A 23440-nucleotide genomic window follows, 5' to 3' on the forward strand; every position below is an offset into this window, starting at 1 on the left:
CTAGGGACATTTTGGACCGGCCAATTCACCTGACATGCATGTTTTTGGAATGTGGGAGGAAACCGGAGTTCCCGTAGGAAATCCACGCAAGTGTAACGACCCTCAATCATGTGCGACACAAGGTTTCACAGTCACTCGGTTTATTGCCTGCATTCAGTAAACAAAATAATACAAAAGTCAGGGCATTTGTTCACGACTGCAATAATCTTCAGTGCGATACAAATTAGCTGAAGCTACGGCAAGGGCTGAAGCCCATAGAGTGCCAAACGCAAAAGACAGTCGCAGACGCCCATGACTTAACAATTGAATGGGGTACCGGAATATTAACAGTAATACAACAAAAACACAGATTTTGTGAGAATTCAAAAAAACATTCAAAACAATCAAATTCAATCAAACTCTGTTACACAAGCACGGGGAGAACATGCAAACTCCGCACAGGAAGGTTGGTAGCTGACTTCAGAACTGTGCCACACATGCGCTAACCACCGCGCCGCCGTGCTGCCCCTTCGTCATATCATATACAGTGGAACCTTGGTTTTCGAACGCCTCTCAGTTCGAACAAATCGGTGTTCGCCCCAAAAATTTCGAGAAATTCTTGCTTTGCTGTTCGGTCAAAAATTCGGAGTTCGAACGCCGGTAGTGCGTGAGTGCGTACGCTAAAGTGCGATGCTAAGCGGCGTATGGGTGTAGATCGTGTTGATCGCCCCCACCCCTCGTGACCAACTGTTATCACGTGCGCACTTGGGTCTTTTTGCTTTCGCTTTTAATATCGGTGAACGGAGTGTTTTAGCCCCTAACTATGCCTCCGAAAGAGGTCGGTGCAAGCAGGAGAGGTGAAAAAAGAAAAGTTGTTCATACAACTATTGCCTTTAAGAAAGACATAATAGCTAAATATGAAAGAGGTGTGCGAGTTTCCGATCTTGCTATGGGAATACAGCATGCGCCTTCTGCTTACCACCACAAAGGTAAGAAATCCTATTCATAATTATTTTCTTTATCTTTTCAACATTTACATGCTTCCATTAGGTGATATTATTCGCAAGTACAATATCAGCTTCCATTGCTACGCAGACGACACTCAACTATATCTTCCGTTGGAGGAATCTTCTACACTAAACTGTGGAAATTTGGAGGCCTGTCTCACTGAGATAAAAGAGTGGATGTCACTCAATTTCTTGCGTCTTAACTCTGAAAAGACCGAAATGTTAGTCATTGGTCCTTCTAAATGCCGGGACTTATTCTCAAAAACTGCTGTGAACATTGACAAATGTCACATCACACAGAGTGACTCAGTTAAAGATTTAGGTGTCATATTTGACCCTGATCTATCCTTTGAGATGCATGTAAAGCAAATTACTAGAACTGCCTTCTTCCATCTTCGCAACATTGCTAAAATCCGTTCAATACTGTCTCAGTCTGATGCGGAAACAATAATTCATGCATTTGTTACCTCCTGTCTCGATTACTGCAATGCACTACTCTCCGGTCTCCCGAAGTCCAGAATCAAGTCTCTTCAGCTAGTACAAAATGCCGCAGCGAGGCTTTTAACCAGGACAAAAAAGTACGATCACATAACACCGATTTTGGCTAACCTGCATTGGCTCCCAGTTAGCCAAAGATGTGACTTCAAAGTTCTCTTAGTATTGTACAAAATCATACATGGACTTGCTCCCTCTTATCTTTCAGATCTGATCTGCCACTATGTCCCGGTCCGAAGCCTACGATCTGAGAGTGCTGGTCTTCTGATGATCCCGAGAGCAAAGAAGTCTTCTGCTGGTTCGAGAGCGTTTTCCATCCGGGCACCGGTGCTGTGGAATGCTCTTCCCCCTGAGATTCGATCTGCAACCTCAGTGGAAATGTTTAAATCTAAACTTAAAACTCACTTCTACTCCATTGCATACGAATAACCTACTCCTCTTGTCGGTTGAAAATAGTTTGTGTAATATAGTGTAACAATCTGTGAAGCCCTTTGAGACTCTTCGTGATTTAGGGCTATACAAATAAAAATGACTTGACTTGACTTTTTTTTTTGGCGTAATCTTTCGTACGGAAGATTACGATAACGCGAACGTACGATTAGCTTGGGTTAGCTTTATGATTCGAAGTAAACATTCAGGGTGTTGGAACTGAGCCCCAAATTCAGCGTGTTGGAATGGAGCCCCCTTTCCAATGAAGCGCTAGCCACTTGTGGTGCTAAATGACTTGTAAACGACCTGATTTTTTTTTATTTTTACACGTTCATGTTAGCGTAATCTTTCGTACGGAAGATTACGCTAACGCGAACGTACGATTAGCCTGGGTTAGCTTCATGATTAAAACGATATACATTATTTTTAATGGGAAAATCGATTTCGGTACTCGAAAAGGGTTCTGGAACGGATTATGGTCGAGAACCGAGGTTCCACTGTACTGGACTGTCTCAGAAAATTAGAATATTGGGATAAAGTTCTTTATTTTCTGTAATGCAATTAAAAAAACAAAAATGTCATACATTCTGGATTCATTACACATCAACTGAACTATTTCAAGCCTTTTATTATTTGAATATTGCTGATTTTGGCTTACAGCTGAAAAAAACTCAAAAATCCTATCTCAAAATATTAGAATACTTCCTCAGACCAAGTAAAAAAATAATTTTATAACAGCAAAACTAAATCAAACATTTGAAAATGTCCATTGATGCACTCAGTTCTTGGTTGGGAATCCTTTTGCACGGATTACTGCATCAATCCGGCGTGGCATGGAGGCAATCAGCCTGTGGCATTGCTGAGGTGTTATTGATGCCCAGGATGCTTCGATAGCGGCCTTCAGCTCATTTGCATTTGTAGGTCTGGTGTCTTTCATCTTCTTCTTAACTATACCCCACAAATTCTCAATGGGGTTCAGGTCAGGGGAATTAGCAGGCCAATCAAGGACAGTGATGCCATGGTCAGTGCACCAGTTACTGGTGGTTTTGGCACTGTGGGCAGGTGCCAGATCATGCTGGAAAATGAAATACTCATCTCCATAGAGCTTTTCAGCAGATGGAAGCATGTAGTGCTCTAAAATCTCTTGGTACACAGTTGCATTTACTCTGGACTTGATGAAACACAGTGGACCAACACCAGCAGCTGACATGGCTCCCCAAACCATTGCTGACTGTGGGAAATTCACACTGGATTTCAAGCAACTTGGATTTTGCTCTTCTCCAGCCTTTCTCCAGACTCTGGCGCCTTGACTTCCAAATGAAATGCAAAACTTGCTTTCGTCTGAAAAGAGGACTTTGGACCACTCTGCAACTGTCCAGTGCTTCTTCTCCATAGCCCAAGTCAGACGCTTCTTCCGTTGTCTTGAGTTCAGAAGTGGGAATACGGCTATTGTAGCCCATTTCCCGGACACGTCTGTGAACTGTGGCTTTTGATACCTGGACTCCAGCTTCAGCCCACTGTCTTTGAAGCTCCCTCAAATTCTGGAAGCGGCTCTTCTTCAGAATTTTGTTAAGGCTGCGGTCATCTCTCTTGGTTGTGCAGCGTTTCCGGCCACATTTTTCCCTTCCAACAGACTTTTTGTGGATATGCTTTGAAACTGCACTCTGTGAACAGCCTGCTCTTTGAGGAATTTCTTTTTGTGTCTTACCCTCCTGATGGAGGGTATCAATGATGGTCCTCTGGACAGCAGTCAGATCAGCAGTGATTTAGTTTACTGAACCAAGCTGAGTGTTTTTAAGGCTCAGGAAACCCTCGCAAGGTGTTTCGAGTTAATTAGATGATTCAGGTGATTAGTTGAATAGCCTACTTGTATACTTTTTCATGATATTCTAATATTTTGAGATAGGATTTTTGAGTTTTCTTAAGCTGTAAGCCAAATTCAGCAATATTAAAATAATAAAAGGCTTGAAATAGTTCAGTTGATGTGTAATGAATCCAGAATGTATGACATTTTTGTTTTTTTAATTGCATTACAGAAAATAAAGAACTTTATCACAATATTCTAATTTTCTGAGACAGTCCAGTATATAGTTAATTAACATTTTGTTGTGAGATACTGAGTTGCTCGACATGAATGAGGTTTATTATAAAAAAAAGTTCAAAAATTAAGTAGCTTGGACATTCACTGTAGAAGGAAAAAATACATGCAAATATAATTAAGTAGAATAGTACATTTTCTTATTCATATTATTAATTCGTTTTCTGAATTAAATTATTGTTGGTAATATTCTGATTAAAGTGATAACCACAAACCTGTTTTTTTCCTTTTATACTTCCTTTTTTTCATAACTTCTTTATACAACATAATTATTCGTAATATAATGCAACAAAGCAAGTGAGCCGTTTGAGAGCCGGCTCTCTTTAATGAGTTCAGCCGAAAAAGCCGGTTTTCTGAAAAGAGACGGATTTCCTTTCACTACACAACTACCACGGAATGATGCATGAAGGGAAATCCCCAGGCAGCAGGCGTACAGTAGCATCCAACCGCTCACTTCGTTTGCAACAAAAAAAACGATACAAAGATAGAGGCTACCGCGGCAAACTGGTTTGACTCGCTTGATTTGCCGTTTCGTGATAGTCGGTGTATACCGGATGGTACCCATAATTGACAAATTCGCGTTGTTCCGTACAGATTTTCTTGTAGGTTGTACAGGTCTTAAAATGCACAAAACATATTTTGCACGGCAAAAACGTACAGGTGGACGGGTATGCAAAAGTCTATCAAAGTTGAAAATTGTAGTGTTTGGCAGGTTTCATTCAATTAAGCACAGTGGACGTGAGATCTTAAGTCCAAGCCTGAACCTTTGCCGAAATTTGGGTTGGGTCAGGCCTTAAATGTCAACTATCACGTTTAAATTTGGGCTGAAGTTTGGCCAAAACCATCCCTCCTCTAACTGTGTCCTAACAAATGAAATATGAAATTTCAGGTTTACTTCAGGCTCGGTTCCTCAAATCAAGTTAATTGGTTAAGCTCGGGCTGAATCTTTTTAGGCCTGACTTTACCTATAAAGCACAATATCCCATTGTCGTAGTGATAGGAATTCTGTCTAAATTAAGAGAACCAAATTTTTTGACTCGGCTCACTAAAAAGAGCACCATAACAGCTCTTTAGATTTTTCTTGTCATTTAAATCCATGTACTGTATTAAAAACTAGACAATTCCCGCGGCAATTGTAGGAGTTGTGATTGATCTGGAAGATGATCCCAGCATGTATATATAACCCCGGTTGTTAGCATTATGAGTTAGCATAAAGTTTTTAACTCCGCCCGTCCCCCCCAAGCCCCCCTGTACTGGAAAATTCCTTTGAGATGGGCCCACAACCGTTAGCAACAAGGATATGCCTTGTGGAGGTCTAATTAATACATTCATGGTAATAACATAGTAATAACACTGTTATCACACATTAAAACATGTAAAATGTACATGTTCGAAAGGAATGAGCCATTCTATTTGAATTAGCCCATCCGGAATGCATTGAGCCCATTCAATTTGCTGAGTCGTTAGCATGTTGGCATTAGAATAATTTTTCAGCATGAACAAGTTAGCATTTAGCCGTTAGCATCACTTTTTAGCATGTACCCATTAGCATAACTCATCAACGTGAGGCCATTAGAATAATTTGTAAATATAAAGTCGTTAAAATATTGCCATTACCGATTTTTTTTAGTATGAAGAAGTTCGCATTTAGCCGTTAGCATCACTTTTTAGCATGTACTCATTAGCATAACTCATCAACATGAATCCATTAGCATAATTTGTAAATATGAATTTGTTAAAATATAGCCATTACCAAAAATTTTTTGCATGAAGCAGTTAGCATTAGGCCGTTAGCATCACTTTTTAGCGTGTAACCATTAGCATAACTCATTAACATGAGTCCATTAGCATAATTTGTAACTATGAAGTTGTTAGATTATAGCCATTACCAAAATGTTTTAGCATGAAGAAGTTAGCATTGCTGACAGTGTTTACAGCTAGCTTGCGCATATACTTGTCACTCGTCACCAACAGTTTTTACAGCTAGCATGAGTAAGCATAGCATCAACCTCTCTTTGCTAATACTTGGGCTGGCATAATCACCGTCATTGTTTACAGCTAGCTTGCGCTAATATTTGGGCTGGCATAACCAGCCCAACATTTTGCTAGCAGCGTACATAGCTCTTAGCATCCTCTTGCTAGCATCCACTCTTTGGAATTCATCATTTACCCATGGTCAAAGGTAATCGGGCCCCCTCAAGCCACCCTGGACAGTCCCTGATTACTATGACTACCCTCAGGAAAGCCCTGGTTGCCATGGCTACCCATTGATTTGTATGGGCCCATGTATTCCGGATGGGAGATTCTCAAAACCCATTATTCCGGATGGGGACTTTTTTTGGTCTCCGGGGGCCTCGCTTATCCATATTGTCGCACAAGAGTCCTGATCGGGCCGGAATTTTTGGTATATGAATCGGTGGGCTACTCCAAAAGCTCTGGGAGGAGTTACCCGTTGAGATTAGATATAATAATAATAATAATAATATTTAATTTAATAATTATTATGTACAAAATGGGGCAGCACGGCGGCGCAGTGGTTAGCGCATGTGCGGCACAGTTCATGTCTTGGGAACCTCCTGCGTGGGTTCAAATCCAGCTCCAGACTTCCTGTGCGGAGTTTGTATGTTCTCCCCGTGCTTGCGTGGGTTTCCTCCGGGCACTCCGGTTTCCTCCCACATTCCAAAAACATGCATTTCAGGTGAATTGGCCGGTCCAAATTGTCCCTAGGTGTGAATGAGCGAGTGAGTTGTCTGTCCCTGTGTGCCCTGCGATTGGCTGGCAATCAGTTCAGTGTGTCCCCTGCCCACTGCCCGATGATTGCTGGGATGGGCTCCAGCACCCCCGCGACCCTACTGAGGATAAGCGGTGTAGCTAATGAGATGAGATGTACAAAATGACTTTAAAAAAAGAGGGGCGGAAGCAACCAAAAAAAGAGAAAAAAAGACAGCAATGAAAAAGAAACGAAGAAGAAAAAAATACAAAATGAAAAAAGCGAGAGAGAATATAAAATAATAAAATCAAGAAAAAATAAGTAAAAACCTAGGATAATAAAAAAGGATACAAAACAATGAAAAAGATAAAAAAGAAGGAAACAATGAAAACAAATAAAAAGGAGGAAAAAATAAATAAAAAGCAAACGTCTGAGCCCTGAGGGGTTCATCAAGGTTCAGTACTTGGCCCCCTTTTCAGGATTGACATGCTTCCATTAGGTGATATTAATCGCAAGTATGATATCAGTTTCTGTTGCCTCGCAGATGACACTCAACTACAGTATATCTTTCGATGGAGGAATCTGTCCCACTAAATTGTAAAGTTTGGAGGCCCGCCTCACTGAGATAAAAAGATGGATGTCACTTAACTTCTTGCGCCTCGAACCTGAAAAGACAGAAATGTTAATTATTGGTCCATCTAAATGTAATATATCACCTAGAGCAGGGGTCAGCAACCTGTGGAACGTGTGCCAGCAGTGGCACGCGAGGGGTTAACCAGTGGCACGCGAGCGCAAGGCCAAATATATATCTTTTTAAGTGCATTTACCTGAAATTTAGACAGCTTCAGTTGTGCGCCATATCATGTAAAGGATTTACGTGTTTTTTTCAGTGTGAGTTTGCCCGGCGCCTTGCAGAGAGAGAGAGGGACCCAGCCAACGAAACACACGCGTGCGATAAATGATCGAATCATGACAGTGTTATGCCGAGAAATGCACCCCTGCCAAAATTTGCATCCCGTGACATTGGATCATTTGTACTAGAAATAAATGACACCGTTGCTGTGACAATGTTAGGCACAGGATGATCTGTTTATTCAAGTAAAATACAAAATACAATATTTGCCGTGTTACGTCTCGTTTGACGATGAGAAGAAATCAAACACGTTCGTCTGTTGATGATTTGACAGTTCATTTCAGCACAATAAGCTTTACGGTAGAGTGCATAACACTTTCAATACGAGCGATTTGAGTAGAAAAAGGGCAAATAAACACGTTACATGCTCAAAAGTAATTTATATACGGTGTGCATTACCCTTTAATTGCATTTACAACCAGGGTTGGGTAGGGTTAATAAAAGACAAAAGAAACTAAATATGAATAAAATTAAGACTCACAACACGTGGTAAGCTTTCTCTCCTTGCTTTGATCTCTTTGATCTCCGGAAAAACTAACATGAAATGCGACAGAAACAAAATGAAAATAAATCCAAACAGCTTGCCAACATCATTTTTGCCGTTCCATGTATTCCGTTACTCCCCAAGCCTGCACAAAATTTAGTAATTTTATTCATATTTAATTTCTTTTGTCTTTTATTAGCATATTCGGTATTGGAGTAATCCAAAAGTAATTGAAAGTAATCAAGTTAAAGTAACCCTACCCAACCCTGTTTACAACAAATACACGACGGAATGGTTTAAGTTGTATTACATTCCCAACAAGCCAGCTCGGTGGCCTTGGGGGTATGGCGCTGACCCGAGACTGGGAGGTTGTGGTTCAAGCCTCGGCCGAGTCATACCTCAGACTTAAACATTGGTACCTGTTCCCTCCCTGCTTGGCGTTCAGCATTAGGGGTTGGAATTGGGGGGTTTGGTCACCTAATGACTCCCAACACCAACACGCGAGGGGGCTGGGAATGCCCTCCTCTGAATCAACCTCCCAAAAAAGAGTCAGAAATGACTCTAGCCACTAGGGGGATATGGCTGTGTTATATATATATACAGTATTCTCAACAAATGCAAGCCGTAGTGGTTTTTGTTATATGTTCGCTATTACATTCCCGAAAAGTGATATAAAAGAGAGATAAAACGAGGTAAAAGTGGTTATAGTAGCGGGAGTGAAGTGTGAGCGCTCCCGCTACGGGATGCAAATTTCCGCAGGAATGCATTTTTTGCCATAACACCTGCTCCTCGAGCGAAAAGATCGCGCTCTCTCCAGCCAGCGTGGACAGATGACTGCGGCAAACACAGACCCTAAAAACCTTTGTCCCTGCTAAAACACCACCACTGAAGCTATCTTACAAATTGCTCACTGAATAGCAAATCACGGAAAACCATTTACTGATGGCGAATATTTTAGAGAAGCATGTGTGTGCGCGCTCGTGTGTTCGTGTGTGCGCACGTGCCTTTTGCATTGCTGCTTTTATTTCAAGTTTTGATATTTTCTGCCACAAGATATCATTGATGAATGGTATGTTAGCTGTCCATAACACTTGTTTTTTGATTGTAGTTCATTGTTACCAGCTCGGTAGCCTAGATGGTAGGGCGCCCGCTCCGAAACTGGGAGGTCGGTGGTTCAAGCCTCGGCCGAGTGATGCCAAAGACTTACAACATTGATACTCATTGCCTCCCTGCTTGGCGCTCGGCATTAAGGGTTGGAATTGGGGGGTTTGGTCACCTAATGACTAAAATGGCTGCGCCCTGTTTGGCTGCTGCTGCATCGGCTCGCTACAGTTTAACTGTACGGGTCAGGTGTATCGACATTTCGTTCTATGTGCATGGTTACAAAGAATGACAATAAAAGTGAATTCTATTCTATTCTATTTTTGATGAAGAATGGTTGATTCTGGTTAATTCTTGTGGTAAAAAGTTGAAGTCAGAATGGCTACAGGCCTTTCCACATGTTGTTCACATTCATATTTTAGTTAATTGATGAACAAGAATAGTGGAAGATAAATAGGTCAGTTATACCAGTGTGCCGCTGGAATTTTATTTTCAGACGAGGAACTGTAATAGTCATCCATATCAGTAGGTGGCAGTAGATTTTTATGTACTTTTTATGTAGTAATTATCTGCTCTTGAGGTAGCACTGTACATTTAATAACTTAATTTGTTTAACAAAGCGGTTTAAAGCTGTACTGTAAAAATAAAAACATATAGCTCATCATTCTTTTTTATATTAAGTATTATTTTCTACTTTTTATATACTAACTATCTGCTTAAGAGGTAGTACAGTGAAATATTTGACATCACTTCATTTTCACACGTTTTCGACGGACGGTGTGCCACGGAACTTTTTTATAAATAAAAGTGTACCTTGGTTCAAAAAGGGTTGAAAAACACTGATTAATACGATTAAAATGGCTATCCATGTTGTATATTTGGACTAGGGTAAAATGATAGCTCTGTTGGATATTAAAAAAATGTTGTGCAAGTCATTAATCTTGGTGTGGCACACTGATTTATAAGGAAGTTTGAAGGTGGCACTCCGCAACGAAAAGGCGGCTGACCGCTGACCTAGAATGACTCGGTCAAAAATGTAGGTGTCACATTTGACCCCAATCTGTCCTTCCAAACACACGTTAAGAATATTACTAGAACAGCTTTTTTCCATCTTCGCAACATTGCTAAAATTCGCCCTGTGCTGTCCCAGTCAGATGGGGAGATTATAATTCATGTGTTTATTACTTATTGTCTTGATTACTGTAATGTACTACTCTCCGGCCGCCCAAAGTCCAAAATCAAGAGCCTGCAGCTGGTACAAAATGCTGCAGCAAAGCTTTTAACTAAGACAAGAAAGATTGATCACATGGTTCCCTTATCTTAAAATGTGATTTTAAGGCTCTGTTGGTAGTATACAAAATCATGCATGGACTTGCTCCCCCTTATCTTTCAGATTTAATTACCCCTTATGTACTGGTCTGGACCTTTGCCCTGAAAATGCTGGTCTGCTTGTGATCCCATGAGCCAAGAAGAGATCCGCAGGTTCGAGAGTGTTCTCCATTCCGGTGCTGTGGAATGGTCTGCCCCCAGAGATCCGATCTGCAACCTCAGTGGAACTATTTAAATCTAGGCTTAAAACACACTTATAAATAGAATGGAATAGAATAGAATATACCTTTATTGTCATTGTTACAACATGGGATATATTGTGACAACGAAATTGGACGTTGCACTCCAGTGCCACATTTTACAGTGAGGATATAAGGAAAACAAAGAGATAAAGGAAAAAAGAAGATGTTTATACTGTCCTTGTTGTATAGGCTTTGTTGTCCTCCGGAGGGGGGTTGTATGAGGTGGTGAGGGACAGACATAGATGGGCGGATCCAACTAGATGTTTGATCTTACTGTACACACGGTCCAGTGTTTTTTTCCCTAATTGCTCAGTCCACGTATTGAATGGATTTGGGAAGTACAGTCCATAAACATGTCCGATTAAAGCCGTCGGCGACGATAAAGGCTCCGTTGGGGTGTGCAAGCTGCTGTTCATTGATAGCAGCGGGCAGGAGATTTAGCGCTATGCTAACGTTAGCATCCGGTGGAACGTTAGCATCCGGTGGAACGTTAGCATCCGGTGGAACGTAAACAGCAAGCACAATAACCACAGTTAGCACTCTTGGTAGATAGAATATATATATTCTATAGCTCATGAATGACCCATATTTCATGTTGACAATATCCTTTTATTGTTTGTCATTGCAACATACGTTGCAGGCTGGTCATCCTGGAAGTGGTATTACCTCATGTGCAGTCCCTTTGCTTTATTTTCCTTATGTTGAGTTTTTCCTTGCCCTCATGTACTGTAGGTTTTAAAGCAGTGGATGGTGGAATACTAGTCCTTAATTGTCAATAATCTGTGGTCTGTGCAGCCCTTTGATACTCCTTGAGATTAAGGGCTATACTGTACAAAGAAACCTGACCGGACTTGACTTGTCAAAGGAAAAAAAAAAGAAACAACAGAAAAACAAATAAAAGGAAAATAAGAAAATTGAGAACAAAAGAAGAGAAACACGGGAAAAGGGGAAATAAAAAGCTAGAAAACCAAACAAAAAGAAAAAAGAAACCAAAAATAATAAAAATGCAGAGAAAAGAAGAAGAAAAAAGCAAGGAAAAAAGAAGAAGGCAGATTTCTGTGTTTCCTTTGATCATTATAATACCAATAATAATGTAATATTAAGCACAAAATGAATTAATAATTCTCTGAAAAAAGCTATTTTACTAAATTGCAATAGCCTTTACGATTTTACTCTCCAGGGAAGTTTTAACGCTGTCACAGACCAGAAACGGACACAGGACTCAATAGCGCACGTTTCTCAGTTTTTATTTGAAAAGAGAGGGAGAGTAAGGCTTGTACGACATTCACGTCACAGTTTATGGATGCTAAATGATAATGCCAGTAATGGTTGTGCCAGGCCAGACAGAACAGATGATCCTTGGCAGCAATGCCATCAAACATATTTTGACTCAATTGAAAAGCACTGACAGCTATTGGAGATTAGTTTCCACTACTGACAACGGTCTGTCCGATAACTGCAGTCAATTCCTGTCAATGCTTTCTAACACAGAGAGATGGAGAGGTAATTGCATTCCAGACAAGGTAGGGACAGTGAAAATCAAGAGTTGCGTGACGCTCAATCCACAGACCGAGTACGATATTTGGGGCAAGTTACCTGAGTCGGCCGGGACGTCAGCGGGCAGCACAGTGGTCGTTGAGCCAACCCTATCTAAGGCTAAGCCCAGACAAGTCCTTGTCAGACGAGTTGTTACTCCACTCTGGCGAGATGGATGGGTGCCTGTTAAAGTCTTTAATCCCAAGGACAGAGTTGTGGTGCTGAGAAGAAACAGGAAAATTGCAGATATGTCTCCTTGTATCGCAGCGGAAGACCTGCCCAGTGCAGAGGAGGTCAAGTGCAACGTGCAGAGTGTACAGAGCAAAGAGGTCCAACCCAGGTCAGAAGAGGACATGATGCGTACATTGGAAGCTCTGGGACTGCAAGACATTGACCTGAAGTCATGCGAGGTTTCGCTGCAGTGTAAAGACAAGCTCCTTCATATCATCGAACAATTCGAGTCAATCTTTTCTCGCCATAAGATGGACTGTGGAGAGGCCAAAGAGTTTGTACATCATATCCACCTTGTTGATGATAAGCCGTTCCGTCTACCCTACAGAAGTATACCACCAAGTCAGTATGAAAAAATGAGGACGACTCTGAACGAGATGGAAGAGAAAGGAATTATTCAGAAGTCGACTAGCGACTATGCATCTGCGCTTGTTCTCATATTGAAGCGTAATGGAGAACTCAGGGTATGTACTGATTTCAGAAGGCTTAATGCGAGAACCATAAAGGATGCCTACCCACTACCGCATCAAGCTGATGCTTTGGCCGCACTTGGGGGAAATGCCATTTTCTCCACGATGGACCTGACGTCAGGCTACTACAATGTCCCCTTGCACCCTAATGACAAAAAGTATACGGCATTCTCATCACCCTTTGGGCTTCACGAGTACAACCGGCTCCCTCAGGGACTTTGCAACAGCCCAGCAACATTTATGAGGATGATGATGTCGATATTCGGTGATCAGAATTTCATGAGTCTATTATGTTACCTCGACGATCTCATGGTGTTTGCACCAAAGAGGAAGTTGCACTCCAACGCCTGCAGATGCTGTTTACTCGCCTCAAGGAACACAACCTTAAGCTCGCACCCAAAAAGTGTTTTTTCCTCAGACGGCCTGTGAAATTTCTTGGGCATGTCATCAGTGAGGATGGAATTCGGACTGACCCCGAGAAGGTGAGAGCGATAAATGACCTACAAGTCGCTGACCTAATGGAGTCTGACGGTAAGACACCGTGCCCTAGTAAAATCTTTTCTAGGCATGGTGATGTATTACCAAAGCTTCATTGAAGCATGTTCTGCGAAGGCAAAACCTCTGTTCAGGCTCACATCTGAATCTGGTGCCCAGCATAAGCGCAAGAAAGGCCGCAAACTAGTGAGGAAAGGTCAAGTGAAGCTGACGCCTGCTGATTGTTCTGATGCATGCCAGAACGCATTTGAAACACTGAAACACGACCTTGTGACAGGTGTCTCTCTGGCCCACCCAGATTTTGATGCGCCGTTTATTCTGGCTGTCGACGCATCCTTCGATGGGATTGGAGCAGTCCAGTCACAGCTGCCACCTGGTGGAAAAGTACCCAGACCAGTCGCCTTTGCAAGTAAAACGCTCTCTCGCTCCCAGCTCAACTACCCTGCACACTGGCTCGAATTTCTTGCCTTGAAATGGGCAGTATGTGATCAATTGGGCCATTGGTTGAAAGGAAGACACTTCACCACGTGGACTGACAATAACCCGCTGACATACATTTTGACCAAACCAAGACTTGATGCGTGTGAACACCGGTGGGTAGCGAAGCTAGCTGCATACAATTTTGACCTGAAGTACATTCCCGGCCCAAAGAACATCGTAGCCGACGCTCTGAGCCGTGAGCCGTTTGTACGGTCATGTGTGGGTCATCGCCTTGTTACCGAGCCCTATACCTAGCTGTTGGACCAGGTCAACGGGGTGAACAACAATACTGCGCAAGACGTGTTCAGAGTATCCAACAATTGTCACGCTGTTGTAGACGAGAGTGCTGAGACATTAGATGAATCAGTAAAAAGGGCAATTCCACCAGGCACGAATGGTTCTGTGACATCAGAAGAAGTTGCTGCTGTCCTCAGTGCTCAGTCCACTGGCGGCGTGGGTCAAGTGATGGGAACGGATGCTAACTTCCATCTTCTGCAGAAGGAAGATCAGTCAGCGGCACTCCCACAGAGTCAGCTTGTTGGTTTACAAGAACAGGACAACACAATAAGCATAACCATGTGCTTTGTGCATAGACACAAGAGACCTACCAAGCGTGAGAGAGCTGTCGGGTCGCCTAGTGTGATGAAACTACTGAAGCATTGGAGCAGACTCACCATACAGAATGGCATGCTCTACAAAATGAGGAAAGATCCTCGCATGGCCAAGAAAATCTTCCAGTTGGTGGTGCCTGACTAATTGAAACAGAAAGTCCTCCACGGTTTACATGACTCAGCAGGTCACCAAGGCCAGAACCGTACTTTGTCTCTGGTGAGGCAACGATTCTTCTGGAATGGCATGGAATGTGATGTTGTGAACGATGTTAAATCCTGTCAGCGTTGTATAGTAGGGAAAACACCGGAACCACATAACCGTGCACCACTCAAGAACAAAGTCACCTCTGAGCCTATGGAGTTGGTCTGTATAGACTTTTGGACTGCTGAGCAAGAGAACAAGTCTGTAGATGTCCTGGTCGTAACTGAACATTTCTCCAAGATGGCGCACGCCTTCCCTTGCAGGAATCAAACCGCCAAACAAGTTGCTCGTCGTCTGTGGCAGGAGTTCTTTCTTGTCTATGGTTTCCCTCGGCGTATCCACTCTGATCAGGGAGCCAATTTTGAGAGCAAACTGATCAAAGAGCTTCTAGAGATGGCTGGGGTGCAGAAATCCCATACGACTCCGTACCACCCTATGGGAAATGGTACCGCAGAACGATTTAACCGAACATTGGGAGATATGATCAGAACCCTTCCCCCCCAGCCCAAAGCAAAGTGGCCACAAATGCTGCAGCAGCTCACCTTCTGCTATAACTGCACAGAGCATGAGACAACAGGGTTTGCACCGTTCTACCTAGTGTTTGGGAGGATCCCTCGTCTCCCTGTCAATGTCATGTTTCAACATGCTAGTACCAATGATGCTGTTGTCAGCTACTCTGACTCTGTAACCCATCTGAGGAAGGATCTACATGAAGCTGCTCAGATTGTACGGAGGAAGACTCTCAGAGAACAGACTCGCCATGCCACGCTGTACAACCGTAGGGCCAAAGGATCACCCCTCGACGTGGGAGACCGGGTGTTGATCGCCAACAGAGGTGTCCCAGGGAAACGCAAGGTTGCAGATAAGTGGGAGTCGACCCCGTATGAAGTCATATCAGTCAAGCCTGATCTCAATGTCTATAGAGTCAAGGATTGCCTGACGGGCAAAGAGAAGGTAGTTCACAGGAATTTATTACTCTCTGTTAGCTTCTTGCCCTGTGAGGGAGATCTGGCCAGCGAATCTGAACACTCAGGGTGTGATACTGCTATGCACAGAAGTGATGTATGTCCTGATTTACCTGACGCAGTCGAAGGCAGTGATGTCCGTACAGTAAACTGGGTAATACAGTCAGGTGAAGAGCAAGTTCATTCATAGGTGGAGGATAACTCACAAGCCAGCAGAAAAGCTAATGTTGTGACTCATTCATTAACATGGCGGCGCGCATAGATGCTGCGGCTAGTTGCTCTCCAGCTAATCTTCTATTTATTACCGTTCTCTTGTCTTTTTTGCTTTCTCTTTTGGACACATGCATGGCCAAAAATACTTACAGTAGGGACAAACTTATTCGTTTGGGTGGGCGTCTAAATTTCGACTTTTCGGGCACTTTTTACACCGCCTATGATATCCCGAACGAGCTTCAAAGAGATCCGGCATCTTTGTGTACAACTATTCCTCCTACTAAACGACGACAAAGGCGCCGTAAAGACAGGAAACAGAAGCGCGGTTGCCGTGCGGGTAAATGTGTGAAGGGTGCGAAGTCGAAGGAGCAAGAGGGACGCGAAGATGTGACTAATGCCACCATTCATTCCTCGCCGGACAACCGACGCTTTAAACTCAACGCTCACGAACGGCGACATCTTGTGACGATCTCTACAAAGACTACAAAGACTTCAGCTAAGTCAAATGATTCAGCAAAGCTAAAATTTGGTCTTGTAGCGAGCAGAGACGGGAGTCGTAGGCGGAGTGTCAAACAAAGGTGCCAACGGACGCTGCTTTAATAACATGTAAACTTGGCTAGAACCGGTCGAATTAAGAGTCCCCCTAGGAACTCGCTAACTAAACAATAGTTCCGTGGGTGAATTATGTACAACCCACTACACAAGCCCCCCCAGAATTCACCCATAGTCAAAGTCTCTGTGCCTGGTTGGGACGCTGACCCGGCCACTGCGGGTACAAGGAGTTGGAACAGCGGGGGGGTGAGAGCTTGTGGACTCAGTTGGAAAGCCCACAGTTGCTGGGGGCGGAGGGTCAGAGTGGGTACCCACGGGACCGGAGGGTCGTGCCGCAGGAGGACGGCCGCGCCGTGGGGCTTGGGCCAGTTCCAATGGCTTGGACATATCCATGTGGGCAGGCTTAACCCTGTCCACGGAGACAGTCTCTGGCCTACCACCAATGTCCACGACCATGGTCTTGTCGCCATGCTGCAGGACCTTAAACGGTCCATCATAAGGAGGGCGCAATGGTCCGCGGTGGGCATCGTGGCGAATGAAAACAAAACCAGCCGAGCGCAGGTTGGAGGGAACCCATGAAACTGGCCTGCCGTGTCGCGATGTGGGGATAGGCACAAACGCTCCCGCAGTGCCCTGCAAGATGGACTTCTCCCTGGATGCAGCCCAGGGTGTCGTTGGGTCTGGGATGAAATCACCTGGCACCCGCAGCACTTGACCGTAAACCAACTCAGCTGAAGAGCACTGAAGGTCTTCTTTGGGAGCGGTCCTCAGTCCCAGCATGACCCAGGGTAGCTTATCGACCCAGTCCCCATCGGTCAGGCTGGCGCGCAAGGCCGCTTTCATCGAGCGGTGGAACCGCTCGCACAACCCGTTAGCCTGGGGGTGGTAGGCAGTGGTGCGGTGAAGTTTGACTCCAAGGCTCTCGGCAACCGTGTTCCACATCTCGGAGGTGAACTGTGCGCCCCTGTCAGATGAGAGATCTGCAGGGGGTCCAAAACGGGCGACCCAGGTTCCGATGAACGCCCGGGCCACATCGACAGCTGAGGTGGAAGTCAGCGGAACTGCTTCAGGCCAACGGGTCGTCCTGTCCACCATCGTCAGGAGGTAAGTGAAACCGTGTGAAGGGGGCAGTGGGCCCACCAGGTCAATGTTAACGTGGTCAAACTTCCGTTCGGGGATGGCAAATGGTACCAATGGGGCCTTGATGTGACGGTGCACTTTGGCGCGTTGACATGCCACGCATGAGTCGACCCAGTCCCGGACGTCCTTTCTCATCCCTTTCCACACAAACTTCTGGGCCACTAGCTTAATGGATGCTTTCCTGCCAGGATGAGACAGGCCATGTATTGCCTCAAAAACAGCCCGACGCCAGCCAGCAGGGACAAGCGGCCTAGGGCACCCCATGGAGACGTCACAACAAAGCTTGGCCCCTGAGTTTCCGACCGCAACCTCCTCCAGCCGCAAACCAGTGTCTGAGCTCTTGAGCGTTTGGATGCCGTTATCAGAAGCCTGGTCCACACTCATACTGGAATAATCAAGCCCCAATTGCACAGCGCTGATGGTTGCTCTGGACAGGCAATCCGCAACCACGTTGGACTTCCCAGCAATGTGCCTGATGTCAGTCGTGTATTCCGATATGAATGACAGCTGGCGCTGCTGGCGGGCAGACCATGGTTCGGACGTCTTGGACATGGAGAACGTAAGAGGCTTATGATCAACAAAGACGATGAACTCACGGCCCTCCAAGATGAAACGGAAGTGGCGAATCGCCAACCAGATGGCAAGTAGTTCTCTGTCGAATGCACTGTATTTACGTTCTCTGGGGACCAGCTCGCGACTAAAAAAGGCGAGTGGCTGCCAAGCATTGTCAACCCACTGCTCGAACACGGCACCCACTGCAAGGTCTGATGCGTCTGTAGTCAGTGCGACTGGGGCTCCGGGGGCTGGGTGAGCCAGCATGGCTGCCTGGCACAGCGCGGTTTTTGTGTCCTCGAATGCCTTGATCCTCTCAGTGGTCCATTCAACAGCTTGATTGGGTGACCTACCCTTGAGGGCTTCGTAGAGTGGGCGCATGACATCAGCGGCTCGGCGAATAAACCTATGGTAGAATGTCACCATGCCGAGAAACTCCCTGAGGCCCCGTGCTGTTGGCGGCTGAGGAAAGGTGGAGACGGCCTCTACCTTAGACGGTAGGGGGGGAACCCCATCCTTGGTGATGAGATGCCCAAGGAAGTGGATGGAGCGTACGCCAAAAACACATTTCGCGGGATTTATAATCAGGCCATGCTGACTGAGCTTGGTGAAGAGGTCTCTGAGGTGCTCCAAGTGTTCCTCTTCTGAGGAGCTGGCAACCAGGACGTCGTCCAGGTAGACGAACACAAAAGGCATGTCCCTGAGCACTGAATCCATCAGCCTTTGGAAGGACTGAGCGGCATTTTTCAGTCCGAACGGCATCCTGAGAAATTCGAACAACCCAAATGGAGTTATCACGGCCGTCTTCGGTATATCTGAGGGATGCACTGGCAGTTGGTGGTATCCGCGCACGAGGTCCACCTTGGAAAAGAGAAGTTTGCCCGCCAGGTGTGCAGAGAAGTCTTGAATGTGCGGGACTGGGTAACGGTCGGGCGTGGTAGCCTCGTTAAGGCGGCGATAGTCCCCGCATGGGCGCCAGCCACCGCCTGGTTTCGGGACCATGTGTAGTGGAGAGGCCCAGGGGCTGTCTGATCGGCGAATGATGCCGAGACGTTCCATGTTAGCAAATTCGGATTTAGCAACTGCCAGTCTGTCTGGATTGAGTCGTCGGGCCCTGGCATGAACCGGGGGCCCCTTGGTTTCAATGTGGTGCTCAACCCCATGTCTGGTCGTGGAGGCTGAGAAGGTGGGCTTCGCCAGACTGGGGAACTCGGCGAGGAGCCGGTGGTAAATATCACCGTCCAAGAGAGAGCTGGACAGACCCTCAAAAATCCCTTTGTCGCGGACACACGCGAGAGAGGAGAAATTCAATGCGTCAACGAGGCGGCCATTTTTCACATCGACGAGTAATCCATTGGCACACAGAAAATCTGCACCAAGAAGAGGAAAAGCAATATCCGCAGTGACAAAGTCCCATGTAAACTGCTGACCCCCAAAACACACGTCCACTGTCCGTGTCCCATATGTGCGGATGGGGGTGTCATTGGCAGAAGTTAATGGAGGTCCATGTGTCCCCCCCCCACATCGTCCACAGTGGCAGGGAGGACGCTCCTCTGGGCGCCGGTGTCACACAAGAACTTTTGGCCGGAGATGGCGTCCCGGATGAACAGTAGCACCCTTAAAAATTATAGCATATTTAAACTCCTTTTTCCTAATTAAATGACAGGATAGGCTAAAATGTGATTTAAAAAAAACCTTGATAGAAAAAATGTAAAAAAATAAAGCAAAACGAATAAATGTGATCAGCGCAGTGTCAGAAATACTCCACTGCCTTTAAAAGGTTCAGTCCATTTTAATTCTGGCAGCGCTTCTGATAATGATTTTTATGATACTGAATTCTTATTTTCCAGGTAATAAAACAGCTTGTGTTTGAGAACACAGATGTACATTATATATTCATTATTTTATTTTTTATCACTTTTTTAATTGACTTAAGACACTATGGGTGCTCAGCACCCCCATAGCCCTGAACTGAAATTCACCCCTAATTTCAAACACCTGTAGGAACTTAATGCACATTGACGAATCACAAGAGAAAAGAAAGCGTCTGGATGGAGCCAGCCGTGTATTTTTTTTAAATCAGGCTTTAGGAAGCTTTTCGACCCAAAGAGCATAATAGCAAACGATTAAGATTATTTTTTGTGAGAGAGCCATACGATATATCTATAGACAAAATTCAGCAAAATCGCCAACCCACTCTCCAGACAAAAGCTAATATTTCAGCGCATTTCATTTTTCTGTTTGACAATTGATGATTTGATAAATCCTCTAAATAATAATAATGCCAGAGCTGAGTCCCATACCAACAAACATACCACATTAAACTTCCCTTCCTCCCACAGTTACTTAAGATCATTGAGGCTCATTTTGATCTTCATTCTTTTTGTAAATAACGGTTTCAAAACAAGGTGCAAGCAGAATTATTTTGTAAAAATGTCACAAAAAAACTGCTTACGCAAAGTTTATGGATGTATTTCCCTTCAGCGTAGTGGCAGGTGTTATGCCGAGAAATGCACCCCTGCCGAAACTTGTACCCCATAGCGGGAGCGCGTACACATCACTCCCACTACTATAACCACTTTTACCTCGTTATATCTCACTTTTATCTCACTTTTTGGGAATGTAATAGCGAACATGTCATCAAAACCACCTTGTCTTGCATTTGTTGGGAATGTAATACAACTTAAATCATTCCGTCTTGTATTTGTTGTGAATGTAATGCACACAGTATATAAATCACTTTTGAGCAGGTAACATTTTTATTTTTGGTCAGCCAGGCTGACAGGTTCAGTAACGGCCATCAGTGCAGTGAAGAGCTTTTTTTAAGTTTTATAAGTTGTGTCCCCATGCATTTTATTAGATAAGAGTGGTGATACGTATGAAAGGTATGAAGTGAAGAAAAGGTTGGTAAAAGCGGTAGTGGAAGAAGCGAAAAGGAAAGCAAATGATGAATGGTGTCGAAAGATAGGAGTGAACTTTGAGGAAAGGAGAAAAGTGTTCTGGAAAGAAGTGAAATGAGTAAAAAAGAGCGAGTCTTGAAAGTAAGAGAGAATGAAAGATAAGGACGGTTGATTGCTGGTTAGCGGTAGTGCAGTCAGGACAAGATGGGCAGAGTAATTTGAGGAGTTGCTAAATGTGGAGGATGGGAGAGAAGAGAGAGTCGAGGCGATCAGTGGTATGGGGAGAATGCTCATGTTGGTGTTGGATTTAAATGTGAAGCCTGTGGAAACATGGGAGGTGCAAGAGGCAGTGAAAGAAATGAAAGGGGGCAAGGCAACTGGGTTGGATGGTTGTACTACTGAATGCTTGAAAAAAGGTAGCACGGCTATGATTGACTGGTTAGTACGCTTGTTGAATGTATGCTGTTTAAGTGGTGTGGTTCCTGTTAATTGGTGTAGTGCATGTGTCAAGGTGATAAGTATGAATGTAGCAATTCGAGAGGTATCAGTTTGTTGTAAACTGTATGTAAGTGTCTTGATTAAGAGAGTGAGAGGAAGAACGGATGAGGTGGTGATGAAGGAGCAGAGTGGTTTCAGCAAAGGAAGAGGATGTGTGGATCAGGTGATTGCAGTACGATAGGTGTGTGAGAAATATTTTGCAAAAGGTAAGGATGTTTATTTGGCATTCATGGACTTGGAAAAGGCGTATGACAGAGTTGATAGAGAGGCGTTGTGGCAGGTGATGGTAATGTATGGAGTGGGTGGAAAGTTGTTGGAAGCATTGAAGAGTTTTTATATGAACAGCAGAGGATGTGTAAGAGTAGGGAGTGAGATAGGGGTGTGTGATGTCACCATGGCTGTTTAATGTGTACATGGATGGTGTGGTGAGAGAGGTGAATGCAAGAGTATTTGGCAGAGGTGTAGAGATGATGGATAACAGTGGAACGTGTGGCAGGTAAGTCAGTTGTTGTTTGCAGCTTGTGGCTGATTCTGAGGAAACATTGAGAAGGTTCCTAATGGAGTTTGGATGAGTGTGTGATAGGCGTAAGTTATGTGTGAATGTTGGGAAGAGTAAGGTGTTGAAGTGTTCACGTGATGGATTCGGCATGATGTTAGAAATAAGGTTGCATGCACAGGTGCTGGAAGAAGTTGAAAGCTTTAGGTACCTGGGTTGTAATGTGGCTGCAGTTGGTGGAATGGAGTGTGAGGTCTTACACAGAGTGAATCAAGGAAGCAAGGTTTTGGGTGCTCTGAGGAGAGTGATGAGCAACAAGAGTATGAGTATAGATGTTAAGAGGAGACTGTATGAGAGTGTGATTGTGCCGACTGTGTTGTATGGTGCAGAGACTTGGAGCCTGAACACTGATTTGAGAAGGAAATTCAATGTTTTTTTTAAATTAAGTGTTTGAAGAGTATGTTAGGAGTGACAAGATTGGAGGGATTAAGAAATGAAATCGTGAAATCGTGAGAGAAATAATTTGAGTAGTAGTGTAACTGAGCAAGCGTGTGGATAAGAGAGTACTCGGTTGGTTTGGACAGATGGAGAAGATGGATGAGAAGAGAATGTTGAAGAGGATCTACAGAGCAGAAGTCGATGGAAGGAGACCAAGAGGAAGACCGCGATCGACTTGGATAGATGGTGTTATGAGTGCACTGCAGGAAAGAGGTCTAAACGTAGTGGAAGCTAGAGCTCTTGTTGGTGATAGGAATGAGTGGGGAGGTGTGGTAAAAGGATAGTGGGCTGTTTAGACGCGTTCTAAGGGATGGGCAGGTGTAAACCAGTGAAAGCTTTCTGGCCCTGCTGTTGAACAGAAGAGTGTCTTGTGTCACCCTGACCCGAGTGACAAGGCCGCTTTCTTGTGTCCCGTTTCATCTGGAGGGACGAAAGCATGACCAACTTGGGTGCCGAGGTGCTTAACTTGTTTGGGTGTTTGGGCATTTGTGTTGGCCACGGTCCAAAAATTATTGTGTGTGTTTTGTGCTACTTTTTTCTTTTTTTAATAAAACATTTTCTTTGTTTTTGTATGTGTTTGTCTTGCTGTCGGTCACCCCTCTCGAGGGATATGACGAGGGTAGATAGATGGATAGATAGATAGATAGTCAAGTCAAGTCAAGTCAAATTTTTTTATATAGCCCTTAATCACAAAAATGTCTCAAAGGACTGCACAGGATTACAGTTACAAAATTACACAATTACCTGATCTTAAACCAGCATGCGGGCAAGGAAAACTCAAAAACCTCAGTGTGAGGAGAAAAGAGAAACCTTG

Source organism: Urocampus carinirostris, chromosome 12, assembly GCF_059441175.1.
Source record: "Urocampus carinirostris isolate Australia breed hairy pipefish chromosome 12, RoL_Ucar_1.0, whole genome shotgun sequence".
NCBI lineage: Eukaryota > Metazoa > Chordata > Actinopteri > Syngnathiformes > Syngnathidae > Urocampus > Urocampus carinirostris.